The sequence below is a fragment of the Podarcis gaigeae genome (genome assembly GCF_964106915.1).
Source record: "Podarcis gaigeae genome assembly, chromosome: 14".
Lineage (NCBI taxonomy): Eukaryota > Metazoa > Chordata > Lepidosauria > Squamata > Lacertidae > Podarcis > Podarcis gaigeae.
In genome coordinates this window covers 20701957-20728430 of record NC_139690.1, presented here as the reverse complement: position 1 = coordinate 20728430, position 26474 = coordinate 20701957, and the positions used below count along the sequence as shown (strand labels likewise).

Here is a 26474-nt window from a genome sequence, read left to right as displayed (position 1 = left end):
TAGTTTTGACAGCTCCCACGCTCTTGTCTAGCGTTCCAAGTTTTTTTTTTTTTGCCACGTTGACTCTCTAGTGGTAAGGATCAATGTGCACAGTGGCTTGGAGCATAAATATTTTTTGCAAATAATAAAAGATTGTGATTCTGTGGGTACGCTTTCACACTCCATCTCACTGCTAGTGTGCTTTCCTTTTTCCCTAAAACAATTGAAACACACAGAAAAGTTGCCTCCGTGTTGTGGTGTTGTCAAGCAGTTATTTTACTCATTACTGCATCTTGCAAATCAGACCTTGTTCCTCTTAAACTACGCATTAACATACCTTTTTGCAAGCAGGCTCTGGGCATTTATTTAAAGAGGGGACGGAAAGTGTGTGCTTTCAATGCATACACAGCCTGATACGCACAATTATTATTAACTGGGATGGTGAAACAGAAGGCTTGTGCAGGAGGCGTTCTCTATTTCATGGCTTAGCTAAAATTCACTAAGTTACAGTAGTGGTGGTTTAAGTGCCTTTTGCAGCAATGAATGCAATTCCTAACATTTTAAGAACCAAACCAATATTGGGCTGATTGGAATCCTTTCCATACCTCCCTGTGAAACTATCTTGGGTGGTTATTGTTTGAAAAACTGAAGGGGTTGGACTCCTGGAATATCCAGTGTCATCCTAGTTAGCAGTTACTGTGCCCAGAATTATTGGTGTTGACCACCCCCGCCCCCAAATTTTTTGCTCTGGAGTTTCCACAGAAATCTGAAAATGAAAAACAATCAAACCCAGATTAAATTAGGGGAACATACGAGCTGCATTTCGATGAAGATGAGTTTGACATGAGGATGACATGTGGATGCTGCGGAAAACTTGTATGAACGAGCAGCACCCAGTTTGCCATAAGCTGCCATGTGGAAGCACCCAAGAGTCAGGTTCAGTCCCTGGCATCTCCGGCCATAAAACATATATAAGGACTTAGATGACCCTCGAGGTGGGACTTCTGGGTTAGCGCGATCGGGTAATGGCGGATTCCCTCCGAGCTCCGGAGGGAATTGGCTCTACTGAAGACGGGTCTTGCCGCGGCGGCGACGCGGGGACCCTCAGAAACCGCAGGCGCTGAAGCCTGCGGACTTGTGACTCGGCGGGCACCTTAAGCGCCCCCCGACCCACGAAGAGCCTTTTTAAAGGCTTTGGAGAGGGTACGGAGTGTGGCGTGGTGCTGTGAGTAGGCCGCTACTTCAGTGGAGTGAAGCCGCGAGCCATGGCCGAAGAGCGCTGACTTTTTTCCTTGAATATTTGGACTCAAAAAGAAATAACCCGTGAGTAGTACGGAATTTGGACTTGAAAATTTCTTTCTTTTTGAATTTGGTACGATCGGGGGAGTGTTAAAAAGGAAGTCCGCACCCCCCTTTTTACAGACACTTAAAGCAAGAACCGGATAACTAAGGTGGAGAGACTACCTTTCTCTGTGTGAGATAAAAGTTATTAATTCCACAATTGACATTAGAAGTTTTGAGCTGGAGGTTAAGAACTGAATCTTAGAAGTTGATGTGTAACCCCCCCCCCCAGACCCGGGAGCGATCCGCGAGTGAGCCTGTTGAGGAGACAGAAGGAGTTTGACAGCTGTCAAACGAACTGTTTAAGCTAGAAAAAATCTGTTACCTATTTTGCAGACCAGATGGGTTACATTTGATTTAAAGTTGTTGGAAACAATGAAGAAATAAGTAATAGTAATTAATTGCTGGAGAAGGATTACTAAGTAACAAGAATCCCTCTAGGGGGGAATCTGAGGCACTACAATGGCTGCAGATGGAAAATTACAGGCCGAGTTGGAAAAAATGTTCTTTCTTGTGGGAAAACTTCAAGACCAGAGCACAGCTATGGCTACAATGATTGTGACCTTGAATTCTAAAGTAAGCAATCCTGTTGTCTGTGTTAAGGACTTGACAAAAGAAAACTCTGCAGCTGAACCAGAAGACGTGACAAAAGAAAATTCTGCAGCTGAGCCAGAAGAGATATTTTCAGAGTCAGAGGAGAGGGAAGGAGGAGCGGAGATATTTCAGGAGGAAAAGGCCAACCAAAAACCTACAAATGGGGAATACAAAGAAAATAAGATATGGACAATGAGAATCTGGTTGAAAAGCAAGGATGAAGAAGATAGAGATCCCCTTATGGGGGGATTGAAAGAACTATGGATTACGAATTTGTGCAAGATGAAAGAGGGAGCCCTTGGGACATTCGGATTATTTGGACTTAAAAGAAGTAAGAAACAGGATCGGGGCTCCGCTTTCGAATATGGAGGGCTGGTTGGAAGAAACACTGATCTTATTGGGATAGAGCTCCTTCGAGACTTGGTGGCCAGCATAAAAGATTACCAACAAAACCGACGAAGAGGGACTCATAGAGATTTGAAGGCCTCGGACGTGAGAAATCCAGGCTAAGAACTGATATTATGGACACCTCTTTGGGGGATCGAAACCTGTGAGAGTTCTTTTATAAGGTTATGATTTTTATGTCTAGTTATTATGTTCAGTTAATAATATGATAATTGAGAAATTGTTGGAAGGGAATTCAGGTCGACCTTTGGAAAGGATGTAATGATTATAATGGATCTGTATAAGTTAAAATTGGATAACTAAGAAGAACTAAGTTTAAAAAAAAATGACACTAATATTGTAAAGAAAGGAGATAAGAACTTGCTGAACTAACTATTGGAACTAGGATGCATGAAGGGGGGACGCGGGGAAGTCAGAGAATGTGGTTATGAAAGTAAGAATTTGAAATTGTACATGTTTGTCTGTGTCTTTGTGTGTTTGTCATGTCTATATAAAATGTGAAAACTCAATAAAAAAATTATATAAAAAAAAATAGATGACCCTCGAGGTGCCTTCCACTGTGGTGCAGTGGTTAAGAGTGGTAGACTCGTAATCTGGGGAACCGGGTTCGCGTCTCCGCTCCTCCACATGCAGCTGCTGGGTGACCTTGGGCTAGTCACACTTCTCTGAAGTCTCTCAGCCCCACTCACCTCACAGAGTATTTGTTGTGGGGGAGGAAGGGAAAGGAGAATGTTAGCCGCATTGAGACTCCTTCGGGTAGTGATAAAGTGGGATATCAAATCCAAACCCCTCTTCTTCCAACTCTGCAATTCTACAATTCTATGATCCTGCGAGGTCACTTGGCCACAACATCATATGGTTACCGTGTGTGTGTGTGTGTGTGTGTGTGTGTGTACTCACTAACAAATTGAGCTATTATAATATGCATACACTCAACACACACAATTGGTTCAGCTGAATTTACAAGGGGTTATATGTTTGAGTAGGTGCAGTTTGTGTTATTACTGGAACACTCTTAAGTTGGCTGACGTTCTTCTCCGCTGCCTCTGCCCTCTGTAAGTACAACATGTCCGTTGTAATAAAAGCAAGGGTCCCTGCTTAGATTTAAAAAAATAAAAAATAAAAAAGATGAATTTGCATTTCTTCTCTAGCTTTTATGTGGGCCCACTCGGTCATAAAGCTCACTGGACGTAGAATGGATACTTGTGACACAGCTTTTGGAGTCTGCATTTTTGCCGGTCAAGTGCTTTTGCTAACGGGCTCAATAGCTGCAAATGTTGAATGGAAAATTATATTCCAACTATTTTCAATATATTGTTGTAACCTGCACAGGAACATTAAGATGAACGGTGAGGATAAATAAATGTATTTTTAATTTCTTTTTAAAATAAAAGTATTATTAGGCTGTTGTTGACTCCAGTTTTTTTTTTTAATAATTTTTAATTCTTGTTGGTTGTCAGACCTGATTTCTGTGTTTTTTATTGAATTCATGAACTGCGCTTCCAAAATAAATACAGCATGGCTGTGGCTGACTCCACCCCACCCCCCTTACAATTCTTCCTTTTAGCCAGAGCATGGTGGTGTCCAGGCAAAACTCCTGCCTGAAAATTCTCTGGTGACTGGAGTCAAGGGCAGGCAGGCTTTGTGAACTCCTGAGTCCCACCAGTTCCTATCTAGAGGGGTCAATGGTGGGATATGATGGTTATTATAGTCTAACACAGCAGCATCAGGAGGGCGTCCAATTGTCCCAAGGCATCAATCCTCCTGATATCTGGTACCTTGTGATGCTTATTGCCCAGGAGGGCTTTTCAGAATTTATTTTATTTCATAGTTCACTTTTGTATGCTGTTTTCCCACATAAACATGTCCAGAGCAGCTCACATCACTGCAAAAAACAAACAAACAAACCAAACACCAATCAATACATTGCAATAGTGGTCTAAATGCTGGTTCATTTCAAATCATTTTGATGATATTTGTCAAAACATTTTAAAGTACTCATAAAATAAAATCTCTGAAACATGTAAATTGATATCATTTAGGTAAAATATATAAGCTGGAATAGGATATGACGAACATTGACAGTGCCGTCGGATATTAACAACGATAGAACCAGATATTGGTACATGGAATACAGTGGTACCTCGGTTTAAGAACTCAATTCGTTCCGGAGGTCCGTTCTTAACCTGAAACTGTTCTTAACCTGAGGTACCACTTTAGCTAATGGGGCCTCCCGCTGCTGCCGCCGCACGATTTCTGTTCTCATCCTGAAGCAAAGTTCTTAACCCAAGGTACTATTTCTGAGTTAGCGGAGTCTGTAACCTGAAGCGCCTGTAACCTGAGGTACCACTGTACTAGCAAATAAAGTGCATAACATTTTTTTTCGTAGAAGTTAAAAATTAAAGTGTGCACAGTTCCTAGCTGTACTCTTACACTGAGAATACTGACGGGCAAAGTTTTGTTTGTCATAGCTGGGAGATTTCCACAATGGTCTTGTGAATATATATTCTTGCAACACAAAAGAATCTCCTCTAGGAATACAGTGGTACCTCGGGTTAAGTATTTAATTTGTTCCGGAGGTCCGTTCTTAACCTGAAACTGTTCTTAACCTGAAGCACCACTTTAGCTAATGGCCTCCTGCTGCCGCCGCGCCGCCAGAGCACTATTTCTGTTCTCATCCTGAAGCAAAGTTCTTAACCTGAAGCACTATTTCTGGGTTAGCGGAGTCTGTAACCTGAAGCGTATGTAACCTGAAGCGAATGTAACCTGAGGTACCACTGTATATTAACCTGTCCTTGTACCACTGACCCATCTAAGCTCAGTCCTGCCAACACAGGTTGGCAGCAGCTCTCTAGGGTGTTCCAGGCTAGGGACATTCCCAGATATACCTGGAGAGGCTGGGCACTGAACTTGGGACTCTACACTTGTAAAGCATATACTTGACCATGGAGCTGCAGCTGTTCCTTAGTATTATTTGTGTACAGCGCTTTACACCCAAATCCTAGTTCTCATAAACAAACCACAGCATAGATTTAGCAAAAAGTACTTGATGTACTCCTCCTTCCCCAAGAGCAATAGAAATCCAGCATGGGCCCACAATGTATTTTTATGCCTATTTATATTTTTGTGTGTTACTGACTTTTTAAAAAAAACACACACACACAAAGTGGACTTTGTTGTGTAATTTATTCAGGCTTTGGCTTGGTCTGCGCGTCACAGTACGCTGCTTTAGGGCTACATATATGAGCTGCCCCCGAGTGAAGCAGCTGACTCTCAAACTCCCCCCCCCCCTTTCCTCTCCTGCAGTTGCTGGAAGGACTTTTGCAGCATATTGTTCCACTTTCCACAAATCATGGTTTGCAAATTGCAAAGTAGGAGGTTGTGGCTTAAAACAAACCCTTATCAATTTCAAGGCAAGCCAGTTTCAAGCTATGAGTTCCGAAGCTGGCTTATTCAACCAGTTTGTTCTTAAGCCAGACGTGCTCTGGCTTGTGAGTAATAAACCGGGATTTGTGGAAAACAGAACAAATCTCTGAAGAAGTCATCCCCTCTTGCTCTTGTGGAAGCATGCAAGTCTGCACTTGGACTCCTTCCAGCTGCATGCATGTAGCACTAAACGATGGTTTAGCATGGGTGAACCTGTCCACTATGGAGAAAAGTAGGGTTATTATTTTTTTTTTAAAAAAAGGAACAAGAAGTGAACTGAATTAAACCTGAATTTCCCCCGGGGTGGTAGTGTGGTGTGGTTGAGCTCGTCCCTTTTTAGGTTTTTTGTTTCAGCCGGAATGTGGATGTTGTGGTGTGATGCTATTCCTGTCAGCTTGCTATTTTACATTCCGGCCTTTCAATTGGTTGTAAACCACAAGCGATCCGTTTCGTAAAAAAAATTTGCTTGGAAAATGGCAAAACGATAAAAACGAAACCTTCCTCGTTTTTAATTTTTATTTTGTTTCTTTTCTTTTTAAACCTCCAGTTGCAGTAGGATGAATAGTGCCTCTTTTTTATGACTTGGGACTAGGAGTGGAGATTTATAAGCCACTGAACAAATACTCATGTCCCCTCCTAATTAGTTGCTTGTGCCGTTGCCATAGAAACCTTGTTGGAAACAACCGGTAGATAGGCTTGTACAGCGAGGGAGTGACGAGATGGGAATGTTGAGTCATGAAGCCGTCGAGGTGTTGGTTGTTATTATTAAAAAGCACATAAATATAACTGCCGAATGGGCGCAATATTAGAGAGCTCTTTCTTCATCCCCGTTGATGTATAATGCCTTTTTCCATTTAGGTAGGCCTATAGACATGCCTTTGGCTAGGGCTTGACCCTAACATTGCAACCCTCCAAATTTCACAGGCCCTTCCCCAGTCTTGTAGCAACGCAAAGTTGTAGAAATGTCAGGTTTTGAGGGGAGACGCTTGAGCCACATGCTGTTATGCCTATATTTATTCTGCCTGTGTTGCAGATATGGGGAGGGAAGGGGCTGAGGGAAGAGCGTCTGGCTTAAGGGAGAGAAAGTGACCATGTGTTCATTTGGGGTGGAGACCACCTGTTCTCTGTGGACAAACCCTCTTGTAGTTTTTGGTATTCAGAAGGACAAAGGGTGCCTTTAAACGGAATGGCAGTAGGGGTGAGGAATGCCACAGAGGTGAAGCGAGGGCATTGCTTGGTGGCTTAACTTGCAATTTCCTTGTTAGTTTAAAGTCTAACCCTGCGTATTGTTTTTTTGTATTTTCATTTCCTCTGTTTGAGTCAGGAGTGTGGGGTGGGGAGGTCAGAGGTGGGTCATTTTGAAGACATCCCCCCCCACTAAGAGAATGAGCACATGGTGTCTTGGAAGCAAACAAGCCATAGGTTCCTTATGTTCTTCCCCATTAACCACTCCCACAGCAGCAAAGAAGATGATGAGAAACAGTTGGCATGCGTCAATCAAAAGGAACCCAACTTATTTTAAAATGCTTTAAAATGAACTCATTTTAAGGTATATTTAAAGCAACCCCCCAAAATAAGAACCATGGGAATTGTAGTTTACACCTCAGAGCTACAATTCCCAGCACCCTTAACAAACTACAGTTCCTATATTATTATTATTATTATTATTATTATTATTATTTGGGGGAAATTTGCTTTAGATGTATTATATGTATGCAGCCTTAATAAGTTGAGATTGCAATATGACATCTGTGTGTGTGTGTTTTCTTTTTCATGGAAGAACATACAACACTTGTCTTTCTTTGCTTTGAGATTGCTTTCAATGAAAAGAGGGCTTGAAATAAGCTGGGATTTAGCTACCAGTGCAGTGATTTTTTTTTTTCTTTCCAAAAGATTGCAGATGGAAGACAGGCGTTAACAATACAGCTTTAATCAGCAGAATTCAAGCCAGCAGTTTGTACAGCATCAGTCTCTTGCTTTTCCTCTGCTTCAACAGCTCCATATGACTAGGGCATGTCCACAAATTACTGCCCTTTAAGAAAGCGTTGACATGGTGCCCCAAATTAAGGGAACGTCTCTAAAATACAAACTACTGTCATCACAATAAGCACTTAGGGTCCTTTCAAGGCTCAGAACATAATAAAAGTGAGTAGCGCCAGTCCTGTACAGTAGATTACAATGGCCAGATCTGTTTAAATCTTATTTAGGAGTTTTGTATTCTGCCCTTTGCCAATGGGCCTCAGAGTGGTTTATATCAACAAAGATATATTTAAGAAGTACAACAGAATACAAATAAAATATAATTCCAGCCTTCAGAACAGAATACAAATAAAATAAAACCCCAGCCTTCAGAAAAAAAGGCAGATTTAAGTTCGCAAATTGCATAAAATCCGGCTGCTGAGAGTCTTGGCCTGATCAGCAGATCCGTATGTGGTTACATTTGTTTCTTTGGACTGGGGGAGCGGGAATTATGTTAATTTTAAAATGTTTGTTTTCTAAATCTACCCCCTTTTTTAAACCATTGAAACCCCACTTCTGCTTCCCTCTGTCTTTGCTTGCTCCCTTGTCTGTTCACAATTCCTTCTAATTGTACAGGGCATTTACATGAAAACAGGATCCTTGTTGCTTAGGATTTAATCTGCTCCTGCTGCTTATTCTCCATCCCAACTTCCCAAGAGATTGGTTACTTAGGTAGCAGGCCAGCAAAAAGGCCTGTGTTGGGTTGGGGGGGGCAGGAAGCAGCAGCTCCTTTTAAAATTAAACTGAGTCTTTGCTGCTGGGTTGTAAGTGTGTGTGCGCGTTGGGTCCTCTTGTGTCCAATCTACCTGCTCCTGGAATAACAGGGAGGAAGAACCTTGGTCTCCTTATCTGGCAGTTGCGTAAGTAAATCCCTCCCCACCTCCAAAAAGTAAACAATTGGAGAGGAATGCTCATAAATCTGCTTCTTAACTGTTCTTTTTAAAAACTCTGGGAGCGTCACATTCCAATCCAGTGTCCGTAGGCTAGTCGTCTCTTCCCCCCCCTTTTTTTTTGGAGACAAGAAGTCTTCAAGCATTGGGTTTCAAACACCAAAGGTTACAGATTCTGAAAAGGGGGAGGCATAGAGAGATTTCAGGACCACGTTGTTGTGCGGTGGATACTGGAATCTTAATTGGCTACATTCATGCCATACCTTTAAAGCACTATGATGCAACTCTATTTCAGCATGGCTTCCACCCAAAGAATTATGGGAATTGTTAAGGGGGCTGAGAGCGGTCAGGAGGCTCTCAATTCCCCTTGAAGAGCTGCAGTTCTGAGGGAACCCCATTGAGGGGTTGTTGTTGTTTAGTCGTTTAGTCGTGTCCGACTCTTCGTGACCCCATGGACTAGAGCACGCCAGGCACATCTATCTTCGAGGGAGGGGGTTTGGGGTCCCATAATAATCCTCAACGCTCTTGACAAAACACATCTCCCAGAAGTCTGTGAGGGAAGCTCTTCAGATGTATTGTGTGAATGTGGCCTTTTAATCGTGTGTTGCAAAAGGATTCCTTACTGATTGTAGCCCTGAGGCTAAGGTGCCATTGCTTTGGCGTTGGGAGTACAGCAGTAGTGCAAGGAGAAAGGGTGTGTATATTGTATGCTGTGTTGATGTTTTCCCACAGCAGGTGTCAGGAACCTACACCATCCTCCCTGGCCATTGGCTATACTTCCTGGGGGCTGATGGGAGTTGTTGTTGAGCAGAAATCGGGAGGGGCAAAGGTTCCCCACTCTTCCCCTAGAGAAAGCAATAGTGTGACAGGTGGAACGTTGGTGGACATTTATAATTACAAGGCCCTATGAGGGACCGGACCACCTAAAACAAAGCAAAAGGTTGCTTTTTAGGTGTTTGGTTGAAGTTGAGATGGAGGGTAAGCTTCAACCTAACACCATGTGTCTTCCAAAGCTAAGAAGCTGCCGGATGCTAAGTCAGATTATTTTTCCGTCTAGGCCAGGCTTCCTCAACCTCGGCCCTCCAGAAGTTTTGAGACTACAATTCCCATCATCCCTGACCACTGGTCCTGCTAGCTAGGGATCATGGGAGTTGTAGGCCAAAAACATCTGGAGGGCCGAGGTTGAGGAATCCTGGTCTAGGCCAAACTGTGGCCCTCTGGATACTGTTGCTGTACTACAAATCCCATCAACCCCAAGCAGCATTATGGAGATTATGGGAGCTGCAGGCTAATAGAATCACTCAATTTAGCCACCCTGCTGTAGGCTGATACTGTCTCCTCTGGCAGAAGCTTTTGGTAGAGGTATTTCCCTTCACCTTTTTGTTTGAACTGGAGATGCCAGCGGCTGAATTTTGGACCTTCTCCGTGCCAGATGTGTGCTCTGTCCCAAAGCTGGGTTCCCTCCCTCTGTTCCCTCCCTGCCCAACCCCACTTCCTAGTAACTTGAAAGTGTGGCAAAGGTTGGGAGTTGGTGCTTAGATAGATCCTGCACACCAGTAGAATTTTTTCCTCCTCTTTAAGGGATGATAACCTTCTCTGTGTGGCCCCCCGAAGTTGTATCTATTGGCACCACTTTAGATAATTTCTCATGAAAAGAGTGACTGATAAATCATCATCATCATCATCATTATTGCTCAGGGCACATTGGGGTTTTCCAGAGGAGCAGCTCTGGAAGTGGCATTGATTGGACACAGAAATTCAGCTTATGAGTTTGTAAAACTTACACCGAGGTGTACTGTGTGGACAATGACTGCTAAAATCCTAGGCGTCAAAGAGGCAGCTGAATAATATTTCCTACGGGTCTGCTGTTTGCATAGGTATCCTAGCCCTCCTCTTTGTGCACCCATGACTATTAAAGACTGAATAAATTATTTAAAACTCTTAAGAATTTCCGATTTGCATAGTTTTATACAGGGTTCAAAATTCAGATAATTCAGACATAATTTGATCTGCTTGGCCACAGTTTTTTTAATCATCGTTAGAATTTGCTTCCTATTGAGAGACGTTGCAACAGCTGCTACTTCTGGCTTAGTCAAATTGCTAATTGCTTATAAGCTTTACCTAATAAATCCCCTTTGTGACATGGTAATTTATAAGAGATCACTCATGGTAATAGTGTTTCTTTCTTACTGCATACTTAACAAATAGGGTGGTGGCAGTGTTCGAAATTCGCCAGGCGCCAGGCACATTTTGCACCTGTCTATTAGCCACTTGTGACCAAGTACAGATTCCCGGAAGGGATGCAGGTGGTGCTGTGGGTTAAACCACAGAGCTTAGGACTTGCCAATCAGATGGTCGGCGGTTCGAATCCCCGCGACGGGGTGAGCTCCCGTTGCTCGGTCCCTGCTCCTGCCCACCTAGCAGTTCGAAAGCGCGTCAAAGTGCAAGTAGATAAATAGGTACTGCTCTGGCGGAAAGGTAAACGGCGTTTCCATGCGCTGCTCTGGTTTGCCAGAAGTGGCTTAGTCATGCTGGCCACATGACCCGGAAAAACTGTCTGTGGACAAACGTTGGCTCCCTCGGCCAATGAAGTGAGATGAGCACCGCAACCCCAGAGTCGGTAATGACCGGACCTAATGGTCAGGGGTCCCTTTACCTTTACCTTTAAAGATGCCCAGGCACTAGGATGGCTCCTGACATCTTTACTGTCTATAGGTGCATGCCTGGGGATCCTTGGCTCATGACTGTTTTCACACACTAGCAACACATCCTGTAGAATTCTATCAGTTAAACCTTATCTGCACAATCAGAATGCATTTCAGGAAGCAAGAAGTCGTATTGAAAAATACGACTCTCGAGCCATCTGGCTCCAAGATGGCAACTCGGCATTCTGTTGTGGTGACTGGTTTAAGGAGCTATTTGACGCCTAGCTTATATCTCTGTGTTTCTAACACTGGGTGGGGGAAAGAGAAGTTATTGTGGCTGGGAGATATGAAACTGAACCATAGTATTAGGATTTGGCTCTGGGGCTGAGTAGTTCCTTCTGCCTTCTTTTCATTCTTGTGAAATCACTCCATCCCACCTCCTCTGATTCACCTCTACCTTGATTTGATATTACATAGGACTAATTGCTAACCTTGCTTCAGAGGAGGCTTCCTCAAACTTGGCCCTCAAGATATTTTTGAGACTACAATTCCCATCATCCCTAACCACCGGCCCTGCTAGCTAGGGATCATGGGAGTTGTAGGCCAAAAACATCTGGAGGACCGAGTTTGAGGAAGCCTGCTTTAGAGCATCCCTAAAACCAAAGTTCATTTTGATTCTGCTCTGAATTCTGAAACCATGAGTCTAGATTCACATTTGCATGGCATTGTTGACATCCATTTGTCTCGAGAGACAGTGAAGTGCGTCTCCGGAGGTGAAGTTAAAGCACTGTGTTAGCAATCACTGAAGTAACCTCCCCCAAGTGCAAGGCTGGGCAGTGTGTATGGAGGTCCTGGACTGCCCAGACAAGACCCCTCTTTTGCCTTGCTGATGTGGTCCAATGGAAAGCAAGAGCAGTACATTTAGCACCAGTTATGCCAAGTTAAGTCACTTGTAGCTGTTGCTGTCCCTTGACCAAGTTCTCATTGTTAGTGGTAAATCCCTGCCTGGAGCTGTGCTCACCTGGTTGAAGAGGGCCCTTCCATGTAAAAAGGTTCCTTGCAAATCGAAACCTAGTGTGTCAGGGATTCTGTCATGATAGTTTTCTATTCGGAGGCAATTTTTTGTGTGCAGAGGAGCAGTTCGTGTGAGTCCTTCCTGCAAAATGTGCAACCAGAAGTAGTAAGCTCAGTCAAGGCTGGGACGTTTGTATGCATTTACCAGTTCGGGGAGAATTTCCCCAAGAAATATTTATATCTCTCTTGCAGCGCTTTCCCTTCAAATTTTGATTAGGTCTTAATTTACAGTTAAAGGTGATTAAAATATCTGGGGCAGATTTTATTGCATGAGAATTACTGTTGGGGAAAGTTGAATGGTGGGTTTGTACCCTTTTCAATTTCAGAAAGTTCTTGCGATTGTCCCTTTAAAAATAAATAATTGATATATATATTTATGTCACCAAAAAGCAGCAGCCACAAATGCAAGTGTTGCCAAACTTCAAGGTTTGCAGAAGTACAAAACACCTTAGAACAACAACAACGACTTCCAGGTTATATTTATAAATAGCTTAAATCTTTTAAAAAAATTTCTACCTCAACCCTAATAATAATAATAATAATAATAATAATAATAATAATAATATTCCCCCAGGGAATATGAATTAAACAACCCAACTTTTGTTCTGTGTGTGTGTGTGTGTGTGTGTGTGTGTGTGTGTGTGTAGTCTTAATTTTCATTCTGTTTTGTTTTTCTTTCTTCTTATGTGTTAATAAAGTGAACGTTTTGTTTAAATACAAAGATGTTGAATTAATAAAGGATCAATATATATGCCAAACAGTTAAATAGACTAGTCATTGTATTGTTGGTAAGTTCCATGCACAATGCACTTATGCACAATGTTTTCTCTTTTCTCTAGGGCTCTGCCATAATTTATGGTGATCTGCTGTGCCTGATTCTTGGGGTTTGGCAGAAGTTGCTGGAGCTTGCATGCTGCTTCATGCAGTTACAGTAAGTTAAAACACACACACACACACACACACACACACACACTAATCTATACCTTTTTATGGAGATTTCCAATTGACCTGACACCACAGAATGCTGGACTAGATAGCCTGTTGCCTGTTCCAGCAGGTCTCTTACATTCTCAGGTGCTCATGCTGTAATGCATGTAATGAGCTGGGACCCAAAGTTGTGTCCAAGGGGCTTACACAGGGAAGGCAAGACCTGTTCAAAGTAGACCCATTGAGTCAGATTCAACCAAGTTGCTATGCTAGCGCAACAAGTCCCACTAGTGCAACTGTACATTTCTCCCCCTGCCTCTCCCCAAATGCTTGGAAGTATCAGGAAAATCCTCCAGAACAGAATTGGGGGTGGGGAGGGAGAACAAAAAAATAATAAAATATAAGCGGCTGCTGGATCAGGCCAGTGGCCCATCTAGTCCAGCATCCTGTTCTCACAATGGCCACCCAGATGCCTGGGCAATAAATCTTAAAGCAGGACCCAAGCAGGACTCTGTGGTTTCTAGCAAACTGGTGTTCAGAAGCATTACTGCTTCTGTCTGCCAGTGAAAGAAGGGAGATTGTTTTGTCTGGTGAGCAGAAATGCTTATGCTGATGGAATGATCTCCTTAGTAAGCATTTTAAAATTTATTGTGACACCGACTTCCACCTAAAGAAATAAAGCAACGTGGCTTAATTTAGGTCCATTCATTTCAATGTGTCTGCTGTAACTTGGATACAGCCCATTGACTTGTGACATGCTCAGTGTTGATTTTTGGCTCTTGAGCAGCAGAACAGCTGGATCACACATTGCTTTGGGAAGCCCCTCCACCCCGCTGTGTGTCTGAAAAATATTTTGTTGTGTGACATTGGGGAGACTATTATCAATGCCAAGCCTAAAGCACACCCCCACCCCTGGTGTATGGAAATTGCAGGACTCCATCAAGCCCAGTCGCCAGTCTCTAGGAAGCCCACTTCCACAAGGAGAGGGGATGCCCAACAGCTTAGATGGCTTTAAAAGACAAATTTGGTGACTACTAGCCAGGATTGCTTTGCATCGCCCCCAGTGTCAGAGGGAGTGTGCCACTGAATAGCAGTTGCTTGCATTCTGCTTGCAGATTTCCCATAAGTATCTGGTTGGCCACTGCGAGAATACGATGCAGGACTGAATGGACCATTGGTCAGATCCAGCAGGGCTGCTCTTAAGTACTTAGTCTTCCAGGTGTGGCAAGATAAATCTTGCTTCAATGTACTCAGTGTACTCCTTGTGAATTTGCACTCTGAAATACTTGTTACTACTTTAAACAAAAAACAACAACAACAAAACCCTGCAGTTTTCCAAAAAGCATTTAAACGGAACAGAAGTATGTTCTTGCGTTGGATGTTAGCTCTTGAAATATTTTGCCCCTGGCTGTACCTTATTTCACCCACCGCCAACCACATTGCTGGGCCAGAAGTGGAATCGGTTAGTTGGTTTTCCAGCCTGTCTGACCTCTGCTTATTCCAGCTAAAACCACTTCCTCCCCCCTATTTCTTGAGTATTGAGTGGGAGGGAATGTTTATAGAGGGAGAAGAGTGAGATAAATGCACACATACTCCCATAATCTCATACATGCACCTCATTCTCCAAGAGCCCATACTCATGTCTCCAAACAGCACCACTCTCACGCACAAAATCGAGGGACAGTGGTACCTTGGTTTAAGAACAGCTTAGTTTATGAACAACTTGGATTAAGAACGCTGCAAACCTGGAAGTACGTGTTTTGGTTTGTTAACTTTGCCTTTGAAGCAGAACATATTCTGCTTCATGTTGAGTGTGTTCCATTTTAAAATTGAGTCTCCCGCTGCTATGGGAAAGCACACCTTGGTTTAAGAACGGATTTCCAGAACTGATTAAGTTCGTAAACCAGGGTACCACTGTACTGAAGTGCAGAACACGTTAGAACAGAAAATCAGAAATGTTGGTGCTCAAGATGGAGAATCCAAATGGTGCCTTTTCTCTCTATGAGTATAGTTCTCAGAGTGGTTAAGTAGTCAGTCCCTCTTCGCAGGGAACTCTGGGAACTGTAGCTTTGTGAGGGGAATAGAGTGTCTCTTAACAACTCTCAGCACCCATAACAAACTGCAGTTCCTCAAAATACCACGATATTGTTCCCAGAGTATAGTGCAAACGATCTCTCGTACAGCATTACTGGGGCTTCGCAGTTGGAACATATCACAACAAACACTTGGTGCGGCTGTATTCTGGACAAGTCGGAAGTTGTTTAGTTGTCTTAAGGAACTATTGAGTTGCTGTTTTATTTTCCAATTTGAAAGCAGATAGAACAAGGCTATGTTTGGAAAGGGCCACTGCATAAAAATAGTCACAGAATAGAGTTATCTAGCTTTGGCTTTCAGTTCCGCATACCTTTCTGAAAAATAGATTGAGTCATCGCGGGCAGGCAATTGTGTATTCTCCGTTCAGCTATGTGCATCAATACTTGTGGTAAAACAGTGAGCATTGTGTTACAGATTCTGGACAAGGGAAAGAGGCTTATGACGAGGGTGAGCTCAGTCAGTATTATTAGAGCCAGCTGATAATCCTTTTACACACCCGTTACCGCATCAACAATATTTCTGCTTTATCCGAAACGAGAGTGCAGAAAGGGCAAGAATGGTGAGTGGCAGACAGTTGCTTCCTGGCAGGGTTTCTAAAATGGTGTTTGTGGGAGTGTGGGGTCTTTTGCAGAGTGGACAGAAGGGGAATGGAGGAGAAGAGCAAGACGCCTGGATTCAAAGAGGAGGAAAGCTGTTGCTGTCCTCCCTTCCCTCAGAGGATGGCCGATAAGATGTCTATTGGCATTATTTACTTCTTGTCCCTGTTTTGTCTGCTTGCAGCACTTCCTTGGATGAGGGAGCTGGAGGCTGCATTTCTAGGAATTTTGAGTGAGGCGTGTTGAAAACTTTGCAACATTTCTTCCTGGAACCACTTTGAGCTATTTGCAGAAAGATTATTTTTAGGCGCAGGGGAAGCTGCCTTTGTACTGACCATTGGTCCATCTTGCTCAGTAGGTTTACAGCAGTTGGCAGCAGATCTCCAGGTTTGGGAGATGCCAGGGACCTTCTGAATGCAAAGTGAATCCTCTACCCCCTGAGCTTTAGCTCTTCTCTTTAAAGTTCCCATTCTCTCTCCCAACCCTCCAGTTTTTTTTGTTTTTTTTTAAACTGATTTGCTTAGGAATTCCTATCCGCTTCTGTACCAGTCTTGCAATTCTGGAGTTGCTGTTCCTGTTGGTTGTGATGAGGCAGCAACCAGTCACTGTGGCTATTAATGATTTGAGTGGGCAAGTGCTATCATGCAGTATAAAGCAGTTTCCTATATTCACATGTTCCTAAGAAGTATCTAATGGCAGGTTGAAGAGGATGGAGGTTTAAGCTGTGAAAGAGAGCTTCTTGGGAAATTGATGATGAAATTGAGGCGGTTGGCCCTATTAAGAACATCTTAGCAAGCTTAACTGAGTTGGTTTTAAATATAAATTAAATCTGCCTATAGTTGCATATAAGGGGCACGGGTGGCGCTGTGGGTTAAACCACAGAGCCTAGGACTTGCCGATCAGAAGGTCGGCAGTTCGAATCCCTGCAACGGGGTGAGCTCCCGTTGCTCGGTCCCTGTTCCTGCCAACCTAGCAGTTCGAAAGCACATCAAAGTGCAAGTAGATAAATAGGTATCGCTCCAGCGGGAAGGTAAACGGCACTTCCGTGTGCTGCTCTGGTTCGCCAAAAGCAGCTTAGTCATGCTGGCCACATGACCTGGAAGCTGTGTGCTGGCTCCCTCGGCCAATAAAGTGAGATGAGCGCCACAACCCCAGAGTCGGCCACGACTGGACCTAATGGTCAGGGGTCCCTTTACCTTATAGTTGCATATGCATAAAAAGCAATTTGTGTAAGGAAAAATACTTCTGTTTTTAGCTATGTTACTGCCACTGCCATCTTAGAAGAGGCATTCTGCCTTGCCTCTCCATGAGAGGGGGTTACCTCTTGTATAAGTGCACATTCTACCTATGTGTTTTTTATGTTAAGATTTGTTTGATACAAGTCATTTTTAAAGCCACCTTCCTGATTTTAATTAGTCAACCTGATTGTTGCAGCCCTAGTTGGTACCTTGCACAGAGGAGATGAATAGGTTTGCAAAATCATAGCAGTGATGCTGTATGGGTACATGAAGTGTCATTGTTGGGCAAAACAGAGCTAAGGAATTGCAGGAGAGGGCTTGTGCATGCACAGTTACATCTGCACACTAAGATGTGCAGAGCATCACTGAGAAGAGAGGTAGGCTAGAGTGTTGGGGAATCCAATGTGGTGTAGTGGTTAAGAGCGGTACGGTAGACTCGTAATCTGGTGAACCGGGTTTGCATCTCCGCTCCTCCACATGCAGCTGCTGGGTGACCTTGGGCTAGCCACACTTCTTTGAAGTCTCTCAGCCCCACTCACCCCACAGAGTATTTGTTGTGAAAGGAGAATGTTAGCCACTTTGAGACTCCTTCGGGTAGTGATAAAGCGGGATATCAAATCCAAACTACTACTACTACTACTACTACTACCCTTCTTCTTCTTCTTCTTCTTCTTCTTCTTCTTCTTCTTCTTCTTCTTCTTCTTCTTCTTCTTCTTCTTCTTCTTCACCACTTGTCTTTTCTAAGTACTGTATAATCCAGTTGCAGCCCAGACCAGCTCCTGTTGTAGGTCCTGCCTGACTACATTCTGGGTGGTGCAGTGCAATTCCCTTTGCGGCAGACGGGATACTGCTGGGGAACATACCTTGGTGCTCTGTGAGTGTTGCAGGGAGCACATCGTAAGAGTTGTTGGCTCTCATCAGGAAGCCAGAAACTGGGGTTGCAATTTAAACACGGAAGAGATCAGTTTGTGGAGCTCCTCTCAAAACAGTTCTGAAGAAGGCATAGGCGTGCCTTGCTTTTAACTTTAGTGCGGCCTTTTTGTAAAAATATTGTCTGCTTTAAAAAGCAGCTTTGTTTATTTTCTTTCATGTCTGTATTTTGCTAATGACGTTGGCCTGTTTTGGGTGTCTTGTGCCCTGATGACTTGCTGAGTCTTCCACCAACAGGTCTGAGCTTGAGCTTCTTAATCGAGAGGTCTGGAGGGTGGCAACACAAGACCGGGCCTTCTCTGCAGTGGCTCCCCGTCTGTGGAATGCTCTCCCCAGGGATGTTTGCCTGGCGCCTTCATTATACACCTTTAGGCGCCAGGCAAAAACGTTCCTTTTTAACCAGGCCTTTGCTTGACCTGATCAACTTCCCATACCCTTTTAAAATGTGGCTCTTTGGGGGGGGGGGCATTATTGAGTTATTGCTTTTATTTTAATTTTATATACTGTGACCCTTTTATGTGAACTGCTCTGAGACTTCCCGGTATAGGGCAGTACATAAATTAAATAAATCAGCAGCAGCAGCAGCATTCTTCTCCAGTGTCCTATCTTCAGCATGATCTGTTCCCAGGGATTTTGAAAGTATTGCACTTTTCTGTGAAGGGTGCCCAACGAGCCAATGGAAGTTACTAGAGGCTGACCTCTTCTGTATCTCTTCAAAACAACAACAGATTTCAGTATTATCCAACACTGCAGCTCCACTGGCACAACACACCTTTTTGTGCACATCAAAACTTCCTCTTCCTTTCCTTTCTTCTCCAGGTGGGGGACCCTCTGGAGCAGATTTGGGGGTAGGGGTGGCATACATACATACATACATACATACATACATGATGTTATTCGTATTCCACCTTTCCATAGTTAAAACCATGCTCAAGGTGGCTTACAACATGAAAAAACAACATAATTACAAACATAACAAAAGCAGTAAAAAACAGTAAAACACCCCAAAAGACACAACCAAATTAAACAATTTCTACTATGTTTTTATATATGCTGAAAGCTGCCCATAGTGACTGGGACAACCCAGTCAGATGGGCGGATTACAAACGTTGTTGTTGTATTTTATTTTTATTATTCAATCATAAAAAAGTATAAAATAAAGATACAAAAACAATATCAAAACCAGCAACAGCAACAACACTCCCTGCGCCAACAGAAACCCCTAAATAGCACTCTGTTCAGCAGTCTCAGCTTTTGTAACTAGCGTCAGTCAGGGCCCTCCCCTCTCAGGCCAGATGGAAAAAGACCTGCAAGGCAGGGAGAAAGGTCTCCCACGTCTCAATGCTGATGACAAGACATGGGGAGAGGAGTGAAAACTGGAAGTCCTATTGTGCAAGTGCAATCCTGCTTCTCCAGTATTGTTATACAACCCCTTTAAGGCCTTCCAGATGATGTTGGACTACAACTCCCATCAGGCTTTGCTATTGGCTGCACTGGCTGGGGCCGATGGGAGATGAAGCTCAGCAACATCTGGAGGTTCCCCAGCCCTGACTTAGAGAGTTCAGGGCCTGCCATGCGGTTCACACGACTTTGTCCTGAGCGCATCACCTCTGTTCCTTTGCCCTTTCCCCAGCATCTGCCGCCTCCCTCTGCCTAATGGTAGGACTGACTCTGATAGTTGGACATGTCTCTGTGTTGTGCAGGGTGACAGCCAAGCTAGCTGGACCTCAGCATTGCTCTTTGTTGATTTTAGGGCATGCCCTGGGATGTGCCCGACACTCCCCAGCAGTGTAAGATCAGCCATGCTATTGTCGTGGGACATTTGTCTGCCCTTACTGATTATTCTTTTGTGAGCCTAGCAGGAGAGCTTGAAAGACACTGTTGTAGGGAAATCAACTCCCCACAACCGCCTCCTCCCACCCCAAGACTCCTCCTGAGCAGGAGAACCAAAAAAAGCCAAACCCTTTCATGCTCTGAGCAGCCACTGACAGTGATCATCTTCCCTTGAGGCTCTGTAAACATCCTTGTTAAACGTCAAGGATGCAACACAATTGTTCCTTTGTTTAGACTTTAAGCTTGCATCTCTCACCTCTTTTCTCCCACCACCCATCTGTGGTCTCTTCCTCTACTTCCCCCCCTTCCTTTTTTTTTTTTTTTTTTTTGCTGCTTTGAATAGCTCACTTATAAGCAAGTTCCACTTTTGTCTCTGTAACTGTTTTGCCCCAGTGAGCTTCCCTTGCATAACTTCCTTTGGACTACTACAAACGTAGTCCTTTCTCCTAGACATCGTGTTGTCATCCCTTGTCATGTGGCCAAGTCATTTGTAGCCAATAGCCCTGGTTTTAAGAAAGTTCTATGTGTGATTACATAATGAATTCTGTACCCAGGAAATCCAGATTTTGCACAAAGAAAAGCTAAGTTCTGTGCTCTGTGGGGATGGGGGAGAAATTTGATTCAGTTCACCTCTAAAGATGAATCTGTCAAATCCGCACTTTCTGAAGCAATATGAGAACCAAAACACAGCCATCCTTCGAAATTGTGCTTGTTTGAATTTCGCGGTTCTCCAACCAACCATTGTTTACAAAAACGCATATATTAGGTAAAAGTATACCTACAGATGAATATATTAATGAAAATAAGATACAACAACTCACTGTCTAAAGAAAAATTGCTTGCAGAAATACATACATTAGTCAAAACTGCATAGAAAAATGATGAGGAGAAATTTGCACTAAAGCACTGTTAAGTTTTCATGAGGATTTTATAAACCACAACTTCTTGCAGAAATTTGGAGAACTAAATTTAAGATTGGAAAAAGTGAGTAACCGAGAGAACAAAAACTGACAGATCCTTAGCGCTCACTATAAATTTAGGGAAATTGAGCATTAATTTTTTTAATTTTTTTTGCTTTTCTTCAGTTTTTGCACCCAGAAAATCTGGGTTTTCTGTTACTGGGGAAAGGCCAGAAACTATTCAGAGCACTGAATCCCCGCCCCAAGATTTCACCTAGTGGAAATCTTACTTGGCTGCTTGGGTTCTTAGAATTTGGTAAGTGTCGCTCAGAAACTTTCAAGTAAATATTTGCAGCCACAAGGTCTGGATACTTGATTTCACATAAAATGATAGGTGATGTTCCGAAGCTGAATTCTGAATACAGTTTCATATTCTTTTCTCCTATGGAATTCCAGCAAATATCCAGCCCTGGGCACAGCTGTGTTTTACCATGTGCAAACCACAGCCCTTGTGTATGATGTTCTGCCACCCATCCCAGTTCTCTTCATATGCAGACTGGTTCTTAAAACTTGTGCAACCTTGCCACTGGTTTGGTGTTGCTTGCTCCCTCTAATTTGACCTCAGCACCCCTAACCTCTTACATGCTAATTGGGTAAAAGCCTAGTGTATCTCCATACAGTACTCAATGTAATTATTTTGGTATCGGCCACTTGGCATGTCTGCTAAAACACGGAGATCAGAAATGTGTCCGGTTTCTCTTCACTGGAGATTTTGTCCATTAAACGAGTTTAAACAAAACTCTTGACTTACATTGTGTTGTTGTTGTTGTTGTTTAAAGAAACAGGTTATTTATTTATTTTGCAAGACGTGGGTTTTAATGCCTCAGTTGGGAAAGTTTGTTTCTTGCTGAGATTAGTGGAGTAGATCTGAAGGTGGATCTAGGCACCAGGCTCTTTGTTGTATATTTGGATTTGAGCTTCATGTGGAACACCGAAACGTAAGATCTGGAGGGCACCAGGTTGGGAATGACTGGCCTACACTGATTTGGCAGCAGATCTTCACGGTTTCAGGTAGGGTTCTCTCGGCGCCCTCCCTGGGAGATGTTGGGGATTGAATCTGAGACCTTCTGCAGATTCTCTGCACTAAGCTGCAGGTTTTCCCTGTGCTACAAAGAATCAGGGATGAATGGGTCAGACTCCTCTTGGACAGAGCTGTCATAATGCCTGAGAATGGCTTAATTCACATTAACCATGAACATACACAATCGGACACGACAGGCTCCCTCTTCTGTGATGTTGGTACACTTCAATGGGTAGCATGTACTCAGCCAGGGCTAAGAGTTTGTAGTGATTCTGCAGGAACACTGAATAATATAGAATGTGGTGTTTGTGCCACGGCTTCAGCTTTCTTGGGTTTCATCTCAAAAGGAAAAAAAAAGAGCAAAGTTTTTAGTACCCCTGCATTGTGCATAAGATGCAGCATAAGCAATGCTTATTAAAACCAGAGGTACTAGAAATATGATTTGAAATTAGGCCTCAAGAGGTTTGTCACCTGCTGCCCTGCATTGCTGCTCCTTACCTCCCGCTGATTAGCAAAACCCAAATACGCAAGTTGTGCTAATTTGCGGGAAACTGACTCAATTTGTAGTTTTTGCCCATTCCAAAACTTGAATATTTTTAGCTTGGAAAATAAACAGGATACACAGCTCTGGGTGTATTTACAGTCATACCTCGGGTTGAATGTTCGAGTTGCGTTCCATGGCACCCTGGAAGTAACAGAGCGTGTTACTTCTGGGTTTCGCCGCTTGCGCATGCGCAGATGCTCAAAATGACATCACACGCATGCGCAGAAGTGCTGTCGCTGGTTACGTTTGCTTCTCGATGCGAACGGGGCTCCAGAATGGATCACGTTCGCATCTAGAAGTACCACTGTATACCGAAGATGCGTACCGTTTTATACTAGTTTATCTGTCATGGATTCCACTAGAGAATTATGGGAAATGTAGTTTGGCAGGGGTGCTAAGAATTCCTATGGCTTCCATCCACCATGTTTGGGGCGCATGCATGGTTATTAAATCTAGTTTAAATCAGTAGTACAGATGCCTGCTAAAAAGAGGACACGGTCCTGTTGTGTTGTGCCTTCTTCCAAAATTTGAAAAGGAAACATTTTTGGGCATTGTCATGCAACCCTTCCTAAAAATAGCCTTAATATTTTGGATGGAATGCTTTCTTATTCACAGTGCTCTATTCCTTCCCATAAATCTCTGCATCCTGTTTCTGCAAGAAAAGAAAAAGATGATGTTACCAGAGCAAAGAATCTGTCTTGTTAAATGTACCAGGAGCAAATTGTTTGCGTAGTACGTCTGGCAGAGAGTGAAATGGGAGAATCATATAACAATTGTATAACACAGCAATACTAATGCCATACATGGAGAAGTTTTATCAGATTCTGAAAACGTTTAAGGAACAGTTAATAACTGAGGTTTGCATGAGCTACGAGCTATCAAGGTAAGAGGCAACCAAGTATGGTTATGCTTTCGAAACTCTAAGGCGTCCCTGCGTTTGACAAATCTTTAAGAGGTTTGTTCAACTTAGTGTTTCTTAAGAAACCCATGCACATGCCCAAAGGATACTAGAGTGCTTTTTAAATACACAAGTTTAAAGTGATGCTGTTTTTTAAAATTGCTTTCTCATATCCGGTATTGAAGCATTAATAACTTTGAATGAAAAATAAAATTAGATGGTTTAAACAAGGAAGTGGGGTTGAGGAAAAAGCAAATAAGTTAAGCTATAGAAAAAGCAGAGGAAGTATTATCAGTCGATTATCAAACTCCACAATCAGGTAATAACCCCTGATCATTGGCCATTCTTGCTAGGGCTGATGGGAGATAAGGTTCAATTACATCTGGAGGGCCGAAGGTTTCCCATTTATTGGAACCAGCCAAAAAATTATATTCTTAGTTGTTCTTTGGGCTAAACTTAGTGTGACACAGGAGATGCATGGAGTGCAAAGGATGCTAGTAGGGGAATAGTAGAGCGGAAGGCAGGGAGGCCAGCAGTAGGGGGCGCCAGAGTAAATGGCTAGTGGAGCAAGAGCCTATGATTGGTTGAGCCTAATGATTCTAGTTTATTCTCAATCTTCCTCCCTGCATTCTGCAAGGGCAACGTGGAGACCTGGCTGATAGTCAGGACCATCTCCTGGCCTGATTGTAGCCAGGTGAGGATGGGTTGGTGACAAACTGAGGTTGGTGGGGCTGTGGCTCACTTACCCATATGTATTAGCCTTCCCTGATGGAGAGCCTGCTGGCAAGTTTTACTTAGTCTAATGAAGTAGCCGTGGATAGTAGGGAGACTGAATGTGATCAGAGCAATGTGTGTGTGTACTTAACCCTATATTCACACAGAGGAAAAGTGTAGCTCAGAGTCCTGGCTCCTGCCCAAGAATAACAGCAGGTGCACTTTCTTGTAAGTAAAGAAGCCAAGCTTTATTCTAGCAATTTGACAGTGCAAACGCAGCAAAAGTAGGAGAGCAGGAATCAGTCCAGATGCCCTAAGGCTCCAGCGATGAGGCAAGGATCAAAACAACTTAGGAGAAGTGCTTCAAGGTTCCCCAATCACAGTTCAGGGACAAGGCCCAGGGATCAGGATTCCAGGATCTGCTATGTGAGGCTGCATGGCTGTTCCAACAACAGGTCCTGTCTACCCGCCAGGCAGTGTTAGAAACTGAGATATGAAAGCTAGGAGCTGAACGGCACTTTAAACCTAAGTTATTGGTGCAACAATAGAATGTCTAGGCACACTTTTTTATAACCAAAATACAAAGCTGAAAATGAATGAACCACAGCTAAAATGTTTTGTTCATTTTTCACTTGGTCTAGGCCTCATCTGAAGACTTCAAAAAACAAAGTCATGCTTTCCCTGCATGCCCCCCTAATATTCCTATTGAGGGTCCCTTCTGCAGTCTTCAGAGAGTGGCTGGAAGTGGGGAGGCAGAAAAAGCTCCTCCTTTCCTTCCGCTCTGCGGACAAGTAAAAAAGGCTCCATAGTAGCTTACATACAGTCAGTTAAAATGAAACAGTTGCTGTCCACGGGCTTACAATCTTAAAAACACAACACACAAGGGAAATGGAATAGGGGATGAAGAGGAAAAATCAAGCTCAGTCGCCAATTCTTGAACAGTTGTTCTTACAAGGACCAGCTTGCACTGTTCAGGGGTAGGAGCTGGTCTGCCATATCATAACTGATGGCGTAAGTAAGGTCTGTCTCCCATCTCCCCTATTGATGCAATCTGATGGAAAGGCACAGTTTTTAATTTTGGGGTCTTGAGCTTAGAGCCGTAGTGTGCCATGGGGCAAATTATATGCATCACATGTTTATGCCCAGGGAAATTGGCTGTTGGGCAACAAAGAAAACTAATAATCAAATTTGTGACAGATTCCAAAACAGATGGAAATTGGATTTCATATGCTGGTCACTACAAAGCAGCTGGGGGGGGGGGGAGAGGATGAGGATGAAACAAGTGGGGGGGGGACTTTAGTAGACCAGGTTTCCATGTTGTGCAGAACTTTTTTTATATAGTTAGGGTGGTAAACAAACCAGGGTGGTGGTAAGTGGAGATGGGTGCTGTTGAAGCTGTTATTTTTGCATCTTGCTGAGAACAAGAAATACAGTGGTACCTCAGGTTACATACGCTTCAGGTTAAAGACTCCGCTAACCCAGAAATAGTGCTTCAGGTTAAGAACTTTGCTTCAGGATGAGAACAGAAATCGGGCTCCGGCAGCGCGGCAGCAGCAGGAGGCCCCATTAGCTAAAGTGGTGCTTCAGGTTAAGAACAGTTTCAGATTAAGAACGGACCTCCAGAATGAATTAAGTACTTGACCTGAGGTACCACTGTACAACATTGGGAACACAAAAACCTATTACCCAGTAGTGTCTAACATCCTTAGACACAAGTTCTTTGATGGGCAGTGAAGAACTCTGGAGAATGCAAGAGGTTGCACACTGTTTTGTGTGTGGTTTTTTTGATGGCCTAATAAAAGTATTGCCTTTATAATGGATTTGAGAATATATCTTATGGACCAAGACTTTACTGTGTGACTCTGGAAGTAGCAAATAGTGTGCAGATATCTGCTGGAGGATTCTAACCTTGAGTCCTTCTAACAAGGGATAATGGGTGGAGGTGGCAGTGCCTTGGGCATTTGACACCTTCCTTTAGGGCTTTAAGTAGATTAAATCATTTCAGAGATCCTGATTTGATTAGGTTAGAGGTCAGGCAGAAAGAGGCAGCTGCATGTTCTGGAGATCTTGATGAGTTTCTCTCTTGCATTGATTCAGTATCAGTTGAGGTCAGCAAATATACATGTGACTATGTTGTCTTGTGTGCCTAAAGTTTTGCTTTGCATATTCTCCCAGGCAATGGGGACATTCTTTTAGTCGAGATACTAGGGGCATAAAATGTTTCTTGTTAACCAGTGATAGGTCAGTTTTCTGATAAGTTAAGCAGATGGTGTGTGGGGAAAGTTGAAAGTGAAGTTCCTAATGGCAGCTATTGGCTCCAGACCTCAGACAATTTCAAGACCCCTGG

At 43.3% G+C, this 26474-nt stretch overlaps 1 protein-coding gene across 13 annotated transcripts in view; it reads left to right on the top strand.

Annotated features, from left to right (window-relative positions):
- Positions 1-26474, top strand: part of AKAP13 (A-kinase anchoring protein 13) — a 246566-nt gene that overhangs the window by 54654 nt on the left and 165438 nt on the right. For all 13 annotated transcript variants that reach the window (XM_083713029.1, XM_083713022.1, XM_083713023.1 and 10 more), the window contains one exon: positions 13213-13304. The gene's annotated coding sequence lies outside the window, so the exon portion shown is untranslated. The remainder of the gene's footprint in view (positions 1-13212; positions 13305-26474) is intronic.